Source organism: Scyliorhinus torazame, chromosome 18 (assembly GCF_047496885.1).
Source record: "Scyliorhinus torazame isolate Kashiwa2021f chromosome 18, sScyTor2.1, whole genome shotgun sequence".
Taxonomy (NCBI): domain Eukaryota; kingdom Metazoa; phylum Chordata; class Chondrichthyes; order Carcharhiniformes; family Scyliorhinidae; genus Scyliorhinus; species Scyliorhinus torazame.
This window is the reverse complement of record NC_092724.1, coordinates 170,142,616-170,154,462: the sequence shown is the minus strand read 5'-3', so window position 1 is coordinate 170,154,462 and position 11,847 is coordinate 170,142,616.

Here is an 11,847-nt window from a genome sequence, read left to right as displayed (position 1 = left end):
GTGTACACCTGTCCCTGCCTGGGTGTGTACACCTGTCCCTGCCTGGGTGTGTACACCTGTCACTGACTGGGTGTGTACACCTGTCCCTGCCTGGGTGTGTACACCTGTCCCTGTCTGTGTGTGTACACCTGTCACTGACTGGGTGTGTACACCTGTCACTGTCTGGGTGTGTACACCTGTCCCTGTCTGGGTGTGTACACCTGTCCCTGTCTGGGTGTGTACACCTGTCCCTGTCTGGGTGTGTACACCTGTCCCTGTCTGGGTGTGTACACCTGTCCCTGTCTGGGTGTGTACACCTGTCTCTGTCTGTGTGTGTACACCTGTCCCTGTCTGTGTGTGTACACCTGTCCCTGTCTGGGTGTGTGCACCTGTCACTGACTGGGTGTGTACACCTGTCCCTGTCTGTGTGTGTACACCTGTCCCTGTCTGGGTGTGTACACCTGTCCCTGTCTGGGTGTGTGCACCTGTCCCTCTCTGGGTGTGTACACGTGTCCCTGTCTGGGTGTGTACACGTGTCCCTGTCTGGGTGTGTACACCTGTCCCTGTCTGGGTGTCTGCACCTGTCCCTCTCTGTGTGTGTACACCAGTCCCTCTCTGGGTGTGTACACCAGTCCCTCTCTCGGTGTGTACACCAGTCCCTTTCTGTGTGTGTACAACTGTCCCTGTCTGGGTGTGTACACCTGTCCCTGTCTGGGTGCATACAACTGTCCCTGTCTGGGTGTGTACACCTGTCCCTGTCTGGGTGTGTGCACCTGTCCCTGTCTGGGTGTGTGCACCTGTCCCTGTCTGGGTGTCTGCACCTGTCCCTGTCTGTGTGTGCACCTGTCCCTGTCTGGGTGTGTACACCTGTCCCTGTCTGGGTGTGTACACTTGTCCCTGTCTGGGTGTGTACACCTGTCCCTGTCTGGGTGTGTACAGCTGTCCCTGTCTGGGTGTGTGCACCTGTCCCTGTCTGGGTGTGTGCACATGTCCCTGTCTGGGTGTCTGCACCTGTCCCTGTCTGTGTGTGCACCTGTCCCTCTCTGGGTGTGTACACCTGTCCCTGTCTGGGTGTGTGCACCTGTCCCTGCCTGGGTGTCTGCACCTGTCCCTGTCTGTGTGTGCACCTGTCCCTGTCTGGGTGTCTGCACCTGTCCCTGTCTGGGTGTCTGCACCTGTCCCTGTCTGGGTGTGTACACCTGTCCCTGTCTGGCTGTGTACACCTGTCCCTGTCTGGGTGTCTGCACCTGTCCCTGTCTGGGTGTGTACACCTGTCCCTGTCTGGGTGTGTACACCTGTCCCTGTCTGGGTGTCTGCACCAGTCCCTGTCTGTGTGTGCACCTGTCCCTGTCTGTGTGTGTACACCTGTCCCTGTCTGGGTGTGTACACCAGTCCCTGTCTGTGTGTGTCCACCTGTCCCTGTCTGGGTGTGTACACCTGTCCCTGTCTGGGTTTGTACACCAGTCCCTGTCTGTGTGTGTGCACCTGTCCCTGTCTGGGTGTCTGCACCTGTTCCTGTCTGGGTGTGTGCACCTGTCCCTGTCTGGGTGTCTGCACCTGTTCCTGTCTGGGTGTGTACACCTGTCCCTCTCTGGGTGTGTACACCAGTCCATGTCTGTGTGTCTGCACCTGTCCCTGTCTGGGTGTGTGCATCTGTCCCTGTCTGGGTGTGTGCACCTGTCCCTGTCTGGGTGAGTGTGCACCTGTCCCTGTCTGGGTGTCTGCACCTGTCCCTGTCTGCATGTGTGCACCTGTCCCTGTCTGGGTGTCTGCACCTGTCACTGTCTGGGTGTGTACACCTGTCCCTGTCTGGGTGTATGCACCTGTCCCTGTCTGGGTGTGTGCACGTGTCCCTGTCTGGGTGTGTACACCTGTCCCTGTCTGGGTGTGTACACCTGTCCCTGTCTGGGTGTCTGCACCTGTCCCTGTATGGGTGTGTACACCTGTCCCTGTCTGGGTGTGTACACCTGTCCCTGTCTGTGTGTGTACACCTGTCCCTGTCTGTGTGTGTACACCTGTCACTGTCTGTGTGTGTACACCTGTCCCTTTCTGTGTGTGTACACCTGTCCCTGTCTGGGTGTGTGCACCTGTCCCTGTCTGGGTGTGTGCACCTGTCACTGACTGGGTGTGTACACCTGTCCCTGTCTGTGTGTGTACACCTGTCCCTGTCTGGGTGTGTACACCTGTCCCTGTCTGGGTGTGTGCACCTGTCCCTCTCTGGGTGTGTACACGTGTCCCTGTCTGGGTGTGTACACGTGTCCCTGTCTGGGTGTGTACACCTGTCCCTGTCTGGGTGTCTGCACCTGTCCCTCTCTGTGTGTGTACACCAGTCCCTCTCTGGGTGTGTACACCAGTCCCTCTCTCTGTGTGTACACCAGTCCCTTTCTGTGTGTGTACAACTGTCCCTGTCTGGGTGTGTACACCTGTCCCTGTCTGGGTGCATACAACTGTCCCTGTCTGGGTGTGTACACCTGTCCCTGTCTGGGTGTGTGCACCTGTCCCTGTCTGGGTGTGTGCACCTGTCCCTGTCTGGGTGTCTGCACCTGTCCCTGTCTGTGTGTGCACCTGTCCCTGTCTGGGTGTGTACACCTGTCCCTGTCTGGGTGTGTACACTTGTCCCTGTCTGGGTGTGTACACCTGTCCCTGTCTGGGTGTGTACAGCTGTCCCTGTCTGGGTGTGTGCACCTGTCCCTGTCTGGGTGTGTGCACATGTCCCTGTCTGGGTGTCTGCACCTGTCCCTGTCTGTGTGTGCACCTGTCCCTCTCTGGGTGTGTACACCTGTCCCTGTCTGGGTGTGTGCACCTGTCCCTGCCTGGGTGTCTGCACCTGTCCCTGTCAGTGTGTGCACCTGTCCCTGTCTGGGTGTCTGCACCTGTCCCTGTCTGGGTGTCTGCACCTGTCCCTGTCTGGGTGTGTACACCTGTCCCTCTCTGGGTGTGTACACCAGTCCATGTCTGTGTGTCTGCACCTGTCCCTGTCTGGGTGTGTGCATCTGTCCCTGTCTGGGTGTGTGCACCTGTCCCTGTCTGGGTGAGTGTGCACCTGTCCCTGTCTGGGTGTCTGCACCTGTCCCTGTCTGCATGTGTGCACCTGTCCCTGTCTGGGTGTCTGCACCTGTCACTGTCTGGGTGTGTACACCTGTCCCTGTCTGGGTGTATGCACCTGTCCCTGTCTGGGTGTGTGCACGTGTCCCTGTCTGGGTGTGTACACCTGTCCCTGTCTGGGTGTGTACACCTGTCCCTGTCTGGGTGTCTGCACCTGTCCCTGTATGGGTGTGTACACCTGTCCCTGTCTGGGTGTGTACACCTGTCCCTGTCTGTGTGTGTACACCTGTCCCTGTCTGTGTGTGTACACCTGTCACTGTCTGTGTGTGTACACCTGTCCCTTTCTGTGTGTGTACACCTGTCCCTGTCTGGGTGTGTGCACCTGTCCCTGTCTGGGTGTGTGCACCTGTCACTGACTGGGTGTGTACACCTGTCCCTGTCTGTGTGTGTACACCTGTCCCTGTCTGGGTGTGTACACCTGTCCCTGTCTGGGTGTGTGCACCTGTCCCTCTCTGGGTGTGTACACGTGTCCCTGTCTGGGTGTGTACACGTGTCCCTGTCTGGGTGTGTACACCTGTCCCTGTCTGGGTGTCTGCACCTGTCCCTCTCTGTGTGTGTACACCAGTCCCTCTCTGGGTGTGTACACCAGTCCCTCTCTCTGTGTGTACACCAGTCCCTTTCTGTGTGTGTACAACTGTCCCTGTCTGGGTGTGTACACCTGTCCCTGTCTGGGTGCATACAACTGTCCCTGTCTGGGTGTGTACACCTGTCCCTGTCTGGGTGTGTGCACCTGTCCCTGTCTGGGTGTGTGCACCTGTCCCTGTCTGGGTGTCTGCACCTGTCCCTGTCTGTGTGTGCACCTGTCCCTGTCTGGGTGTGTACACCTGTCCCTGTCTGGGTGTGTACACTTGTCCCTGTCTGGGTGTGTACACCTGTCCCTGTCTGGGTGTGTACAGCTGTCCCTGTCTGGGTGTGTGCACCTGTCCCTGTCTGGGTGTGTGCACATGTCCCTGTCTGGGTGTCTGCACCTGTCCCTGTCTGTGTGTGCACCTGTCCCTCTCTGGGTGTGTACACCTGTCCCTGTCTGGGTGTGTGCACCTGTCCCTGCCTGGGTGTCTGCACCTGTCCCTGTCTGTGTGTGCACCTGTCCCTGTCTGGGTGTCTGCACCTGTCCCTGTCTGGGTGTCTGCACCTGTCCCTGTCTGGGTGTGTACACCTGTCCCTGTCTGGCTGTGTACACCTGTCCCTGTCTGGGTGTCTGCACCTGTCCCTGTCTGGGTGTGTACACCTGTCCCTGTCTGGGTGTGTACACCTGTCCCTGTCTGGGTGTCTGCACCAGTCCCTGTCTGTGTGTGCACCTGTCCCTGTCTGTGTGTGTACACCTGTCCCTGTCTGGGTGTGTACACCAGTCCCTGTCTGTGTGTGTCCACCTGTCCCTGTCTGGGTGTGTACACCTGTCCCTGTCTGGGTGTGTACACCAGTCCCTGTCTGTGTGTGTGCACCTGTCCCTGTCTGGGTGTCTGCACCTGTTCCTGTCTGGGTGTGTGCACCTGTCCCTGTCTGGGTGTCTGCACCTGTTCCTGTCTGGGTGTGTACACCTGTCCCTCTCTGGGTGTGTACACCAGTCCCTGTCTGTGTGTCTGCACCTGTCCCTGTCTGGGTGTGTGCACCTGTCCCTGTCTGGGTGTGTGCACCTGTCCCTGTCTGGGTGAGTGTGCACCTGTCCCTGTCTGGGTGTCTGCACCTGTCCCTGTCTGCATGTGTGCACCTGTCCCTGTCTGGGTGTCTGCACCTGTCACTGTCTGGGTGTGTACACCTGTCCCTGTCTGGGTGTATGCACCTGTCCCTGTCTGGGTGTGTGCACCTGTCCCTGTCTGGGTGTGTACACCTGTCCCTGTCTGGGTGTGTACACCTGTCCCTGTCTGGGTGTCTGCACCTGTCCCTGTATGGGTGTGTACACCTGTCCCTGTCTGGGTGTGTACACCTGTCCCTGTCTGTGTGTGTACACCTGTCCCTGTCTGTGTGTGTACACCTGTCACTGCCTGTGTGTGTACACCTGTCCCTTTCTGTGTGTGTACACCTGTCCCTGTCTGTGTGTGTGCACCTGTCCCTGCCTGGGTGTGTACACCTGTCCCTGTCTGGGTGTGTACACCTGTCCCTGTCTGGGTGTGTGCACCTGTCCCTGTCTTGGTGTGTACACTTGTCCCTGTCTGGGTGTGTACACCTGTCCCTGTCTGGGTGTGTACACCTGTCACTGTCTGTGTGTGTACACCTGTCCCTGTCTGGGTGTGTACACCTGTCCCTGTCTGGGTGTGTACACCTGTCACTGTCTGTGTGTGTACACCTGTCCCTGTCTGGGTGTGTACACCTGTCCCTGTCTGGGTGTGTACACCTGTCCCTGTCTGGGTGTGTACACCTGTCCCTGTCTGGGTGTGTACACTTGTCCCTGTCTGGGTGTGTACACCTGTCCCTGTCTGTGTGTGTACACCTGTCCCTGTCTGTGTGTGTACACTTGTCCCTGTCTGGGTGTCTACACCTGTCCCTGTCTGTGTGTGTACACCTGTCCCTGTCTGTGTGTGTACACCTGTCCCTGTCTGGGTGTCTACACCTGTCCCTGTCTGTGTGTCTACACCTGTCACTGTCTGGGTGTGTACACCTGTCCCTGTCTGTGTGTGTACACCTGTCCCTGTCTGTGTGTGTACACCTGTCCCTGTCTGTGTGTGTGCACCTGTCCCTGTCTGGGTGTGTACACCTGTCCCTGTCTGGGTGTGTACACCTGTCCCTGTCTGGGTGTGTGCACCTGTCCCTGTCTGGGTGTGTACACTTGTCCCTGTCTGGGTGTGTACACCTGTCCCTGTCTGGGTGTGTACACCTGTCACTGACTGTGTGTGTACACCTGTCCCTGTCTGGGTGTGTACACCTGTCCCTGTCTGGGTGTGTACACCTGTCCCTGTCTGGGTGTGTACACCTGTCCCTGTCTGGGTGTGTACACTTGTCCCTGTCTGGGTGTGTACACCTGTCCCTGTCTGTGTGTGTACACCTGTCCCTGTCTGTGTGTGTACACTTGTCCCTGTCTGGGTGTCTACACCTGTCCCTGTCTGTGTGTGTACACCTGTCCCTGTCTGTGTGTGTACACTTGTCCCTGTCTGTGTGTGTACACCTGTCACTGTCTGTGTGTGTACACCTGTCACTGTCTGTGTGTGTACACCTGTCCCAGTCTGTGTGTGTACACCTGTCCCTGTCTGTGTGTGTGCACCTGTCCCTGTCTGGGTGTGTACACCTGTCCCTGTCTGGGTGTGTACACCTGTCCCTGTCTGGGTGTGTGCACCTTTCCCTGTCTGGGTGTGTACACATGTCCCTGTCTGGGTGTGTACACCTGTCCCTGTCTGGGTGTGTACACCTGTCACTGTCTGTGTGTGTACACCTGTCCCTGTCTGGGTGTGTACACCTGTCCCTGTCTGGGTGTGTACACCTGTCCCTGTCTGGGTGTGTACACTTGTCCCTGTGTGGGTGTGTACACCTGTCCCTGTCTGTGTGTGTACACCTGTCCCTGTCTGTGTGTGTACACTTGTCCCTGTCTGGGTGTCTACACCTGTCCCTGTCTGTGTGTGTACACCTGTCCCTGTCTGTGTGTGTACACTTGTCCCTGTCTGTGTGTGTACACCTGTCACTGTCTGTGTGTGTACACCTGTCCCTGTCTGTGTGTGTACACCTGTCCCTGTCTGGGTGTGTACACCTGTCTCTGTCTGTGTGTGTACACCTGTCCCTGTCTGGGTGTGTACACCTGTCCCTGTCTGGGTGTGTACACCTGTCTCTGTCTGTGTGTGTGTACACCTGTCCCCTGTCTGTGTGTGTACACCTGTCCCTGTCTGGGTGTGTGCACCTGTCACTGACTGGGTGTGTACACCTGTCCCTGTCTGTGTGTGTACACCTGTCCCTGTCTGGGTGTGTACACCTGTCCCTGTCTGGGTGTGTGCACCTGTCTCTGTCTGTGTGTGTACACCTGTCCCTGTCTGTGTGTGTACACCTGTCCCTGTCTGTGTGTGTACACCTGTCACTGACTGGGTGTGTACACCTGTCCCTGCCTGGGTGTGTACACCTGTCCCTGCCTGGGTGTGTACACCTGTCACTGACTGGGTGTGTACACCTGTCGCTGCCTGGGTGTGTACACCTGTCCCTGTCTGTGTGTGTACACCTGTCACTGACTGGGTGTGTACACCTGTCACGGTCTGGGTGTGTACACCTGTCCCTGTCTGGGTGTGTACACCTGTCCCTGTCTGGGTGTGTACACCTGTCCCTGTCTGGGTGTGTACACCTGTCCCTGTCTGGGTGTGTACACCTGTCCTTGTCTGGGTGTGTACACCTGTCTCTGTCTGTGTGTGTACACCTGTCCCTGTCTGTGTGTGTACACCTGTCCCTGTCTGGGTGTGTGCACCTGTCACTGACTGGGTGTGTACACCTGTCCCTGTCTGTGTGTGTACACCTGTCCCTGTCTGGGTGTGTACACCTGTCCCTGTCTGGGTGTGTGCACCTGTCTCTGTCTGTGTGTGTACACCTGTCCCTGTCTGTGTTTGTACACCTGTCCCTGTCTGTGTGTGTACACCTGTCACTGACTGGGTGTGTACACCTGTCACTGTCTGTGTGTGTGCACCTGTCCCTGTCTGTGTGTGTACACCTGTCCCTGTCTGTGTGTGTACACCTGTCACTGTCTGTGTGTGTGCACCTGTCCCTGTCTGTGTGTGTACACCTGTCCCTGTCTGTGTGTGTACACCTGTCACTGACTGGGTGTGTACACCTGTCCCTGTCTGTGTGTGTGCACCTGTCCCTGTCTGTGTGTGTACACCTGTCCCTGCCTGGGTGTGTACACCTGTCACTGACTGGGTGTGTACACCTGTCCCTGCCTGGGTGTGTACACCTGTCCCTGTCTATGTGTGTACACCCTGTCACTGTCTGTGTGTGTGCACCTGTCCCTGTCTGTGTGTGTACACCTGTCCCTGTCTGTGTGTGTACACCTGTCACTGACTGGGTGTGTACACCTGTCACTGTCTGTGTGTGTGCACCTGTCCCTGTCTGTGTGTGTACACCTGTCCCTGCCTGGGTGTGTACACCTGTCACTGACTGGGTGTGTACACCTGTCCCTGCCTGGGCGTTTACACCTGTCACTGACTGGGTGTGTGCACCTGTCCCTGTCTGTGTGTGTACACCTGTCCCTGCCTGGGTGTGTACACCTGTCCCTGCCTGGGTGTGTGCACCTGTCCCTGTCTGTGTGTGTACACCTGTCCCTGCCTGGGTGTGTACACCTGTCCCTGTCTGGGTGTGTGCACCTGTCCCTGTCTGTGTGTGTACACCTGTCCCTGCCTGGGTGTGTAAACCTGTCCCTGTCTGTGTGTGTACACCTGTCCCTGTCTGTGTGTGTACACCTGTCACTGACTGGGTGTGTACACCTGTCACTGTCTGTGTGTGTGCACCTGTCCCTGTCTGTGTGTGTACACCTGTCCCTGCCTGGGTGTGTACACCTGTCACTGACTGGGTGTGTACACCTGTCCCTGCCTGGGTGTGTACACCTGTCACTGACTGGGTGTGTGCACCTGTCCCTGTCTGTGTGTGTACACCTGTCCCTGCCTGGGTGTGTACACCTGTCCCTGCCTGGGTGTGTGCACCTGTCCCTGTCTGTGTGTGTACACCTGTCCCCTGCCTGGGTGTGTACACCTGTCCCTGTCTGGGTGTGTGCACATGTCCCTGTCTGTGTGTGCACCTGTCCCTGTCTGGGTGTGTACACCTGTCCCTGCCTGGGTGTGTACACCTGTCCCTGTCTGGGTGTGTGCACCTGTCCCTGTCTGGGTGTGTGCACCTGTCCCTGTCTGTGAGTGCACCTGTCCCTGTCTGGGTGTGTACACCTGTCCCTGCCTGGGTGTGTACACCTGTCCCTGTCTGGGTGTGTACACCTGTCCCTGTCTGTGTGTGCACCTGTCCCTGTCTGGGTGTGCACCTGTCCCTGTCTGGGTGTGTACACCTGTCCCTGTCTGTGTGTGTACACCTGTCCCTGCCTGGGTGTGTACACCTGTCCCTGTCTGGGTGTGTGCACCTGTCCCTGTCTATGTGTGCACCTGTCCCTGTCTGTGTGTGCACCTGTCCCTGTCTGTGTGTACACCTGTCCCTGTCTGGGTGTGTGCACCTGTCCCTGTCTGTGTGTGCACCTGTCCCTGTCTGTGTGTACACCTGTCCCTGTCTGTGTGTACACCTGTCCCTGTCTGGGTGTACACCTGTCCCTGTCTGGGTGTGTACACCTGTCCCTGTCTGGGTGTGTGCACCTGTCCCTGTCTGTGTGTGCACCTGTCCCTGTCTGTGTGTACACCTGTCCCTGTCTGGGTGTGTACACCTGTCCCTGTCTGGGTGTGTGCACCTGTCCCTGCCTGGGTGTGTACACCTGTCCCTGTCTGGGTGTGTGCACCTGTCCCTGTCTGTGTGTGTACACCTGTCCCTGCCTGGGTGTGTAAACCTGTCCCTGTCTGTGTGTGTACACCTGTCCCTGTCTGTGTGTGTACACCTGTCACTGACTGGGTGTGTACACCTGTCACTGTCTGTGTGTGTGCACCTGTCCCTGTCTGTGTGTGTACACCTGTCCCTGCCTGGGTGTGTACACCTGTCACTGACTGGGTGTGTACACCTGTCCCTGCCTGGGTGTGTACACCTGTCACTGACTGGGTGTGTGCACCTGTCCCTGTCTGTGTGTGTACACCTGTCCCTGCCTGGGTGTGTACACCTGTCCCTGCCTGGGTGTGTGCACCTGTCCCTGTCTGTGTGTGTACACCTGTCCCTGCCTGGGTGTGTACACCTGTCCCTGTCTGGGTGTGTGCACATGTCCCTGTCTGTGTGTGCACCTGTCCCTGTCTGGGTGTGTACACCTGTCCCTGCCTGGGTGTGTACACCTGTCCCTGTCTGGGTGTGTGCACCTGTCCCTGTCTGGGTGTGTGCACCTGTCCCTGTCTGTGAGTGCACCTGTCCCTGTCTGGGTGTGTACACCTGTCCCTGCCTGGGTGTGTACACCTGTCCCTGTCTGGGTGTGTACACCTGTCCCTGTCTGTGTGTGCACCTGTCCCTGTCTGGGTGTGCACCTGTCCCTGTCTGGGTGTGTACACCTGTCCCTGTCTGTGTGTGTACACCTGTCCCTGCCTGGGTGTGTACACCTGTCCCTGTCTGGGTGTGTGCACCTGTCCCTGTCTATGTGTGCACCTGTCCCTGTCTGTGTGTGCACCTGTCCCTGTCTGTGTGTACACCTGTCCCTGTCTGGGTGTGTGCACCTGTCCCTGTCTGTGTGTGCACCTGTCCCTGTCTGTGTGTACACCTGTCCCTGTCTGTGTGTACACCTGTCCCTGTCTGGGTGTACACCTGTCCCTGTCTGGGTGTGTACACCTGTCCCTGTCTGGGTGTGTGCACCTGTCCCTGTCTGGTGTGTGCACCTGTCCCTGTCTGTGTGTACACCTGTCCCTGTCTGGGTGTGTACACCTGTCCCTGTCTGGGTGTGTGCACCTGTCCCTGTCTGGGTGTGTACACCTGTCCCTGTCTGGGTGTGTGCACCTGTCCCTGTCTGTGTGTGCACCTGTCCGTGTCTGGGTGTGTACACCTGTCCCTGTCTGGGTGTGTGCACCTGTCCCTGTCTGGGTGTGTACACCTGTCCCTGTCTGGGTGTGTGCACCTGTCCCTGTCTGGGTGTGTACACCAGTCCCTGTCTGGGTGTGTACACCTGTCCCTGTCTGGGTGTGTACACCTGTCCCTGTCTGGGTGTGTACACCTGTCCCTGTCTGGGTGTGTACACCTGTCCCTGTCTGGGTGTGTACACCTGTCCCTGTCTGGGTGTGTACACTTGTCCCTGTCTGGGTGTGTACACCTGTCCCTGTCTGGGTGTGTGCACCTGTCCCTGTCTGGGTGTCTGCACCTGTCCCTGTCTGGGTGTACACCTGTCCCTGTCTGGGTGTGTGCACCTGTCCCTGTCTGGGTGTCTGCACCTGTCCCTGTCTGGGTGTCTGCACCTGTCCCTGTCTGGGTGTGTACACCTGTCCCTGTCTGGGTGTGTGCACCTGTCCCTGTCTGGGTGTCTGCACCTGTCCCTGTCTGGGTGTCTGCACCTGTCCCTGTCTGGGTGTCTGCACCTGTCCCTGTCTGGTGTCTGCACCTGTCCCTGTCTGGGTGTGTACACCTGTCCCTGTCTGGGTGTGTGCACCTGTCCCTGTCTGGGTGTCTGCACCTGTCCCTGTCTGTGTGTCTGCACCTGTCCCTGTCTGGGTGTGTGCACCTGTCCCTGTCTGGGTGTGTACACCTGTCCCTGTCTGGGTGTCTGCACCTGTCCCTGTCTGTGTGTCTGCACCTGTCCCTGTCTGGGTGTGTGCACCTGTCCCTGTCTGGGTGTGTACACCTGTCCCTGTCTGGGTGTCTGCACCTGTCCCTGTCTGTGTGTCTGCACCTGTCCCTGTCTGGGTGTGTGCACCTGTCCCTGTCTGGGTGTGTGCACCTGTCCCTGTCTGGGTGTGTACACCTGTCCCTGTCTGGGTGTGTACACCTGTCCCTGTCTGGGTGTGTACACCTGTCCCTGTCTGGGTGTGTACACCTGTCCCTGTCTGTGTGTGTGCACCTGTCCCTGTCGCTCTCTGAGGAAGAAGCGTCTGATTGGCTGATTCACTGCGGAAGTATCTTGTCATTGGCGGGATCCGGCCGGAAGTGGTAAGTGATTGGCTGGATCTTCGCGGAAATAGCATGCGATTGGCTGGATCCGGGCGGAAGTGACGTTCGCGTGGAACCGGGTCGAAGGTGGAAAACTGTTTCCCA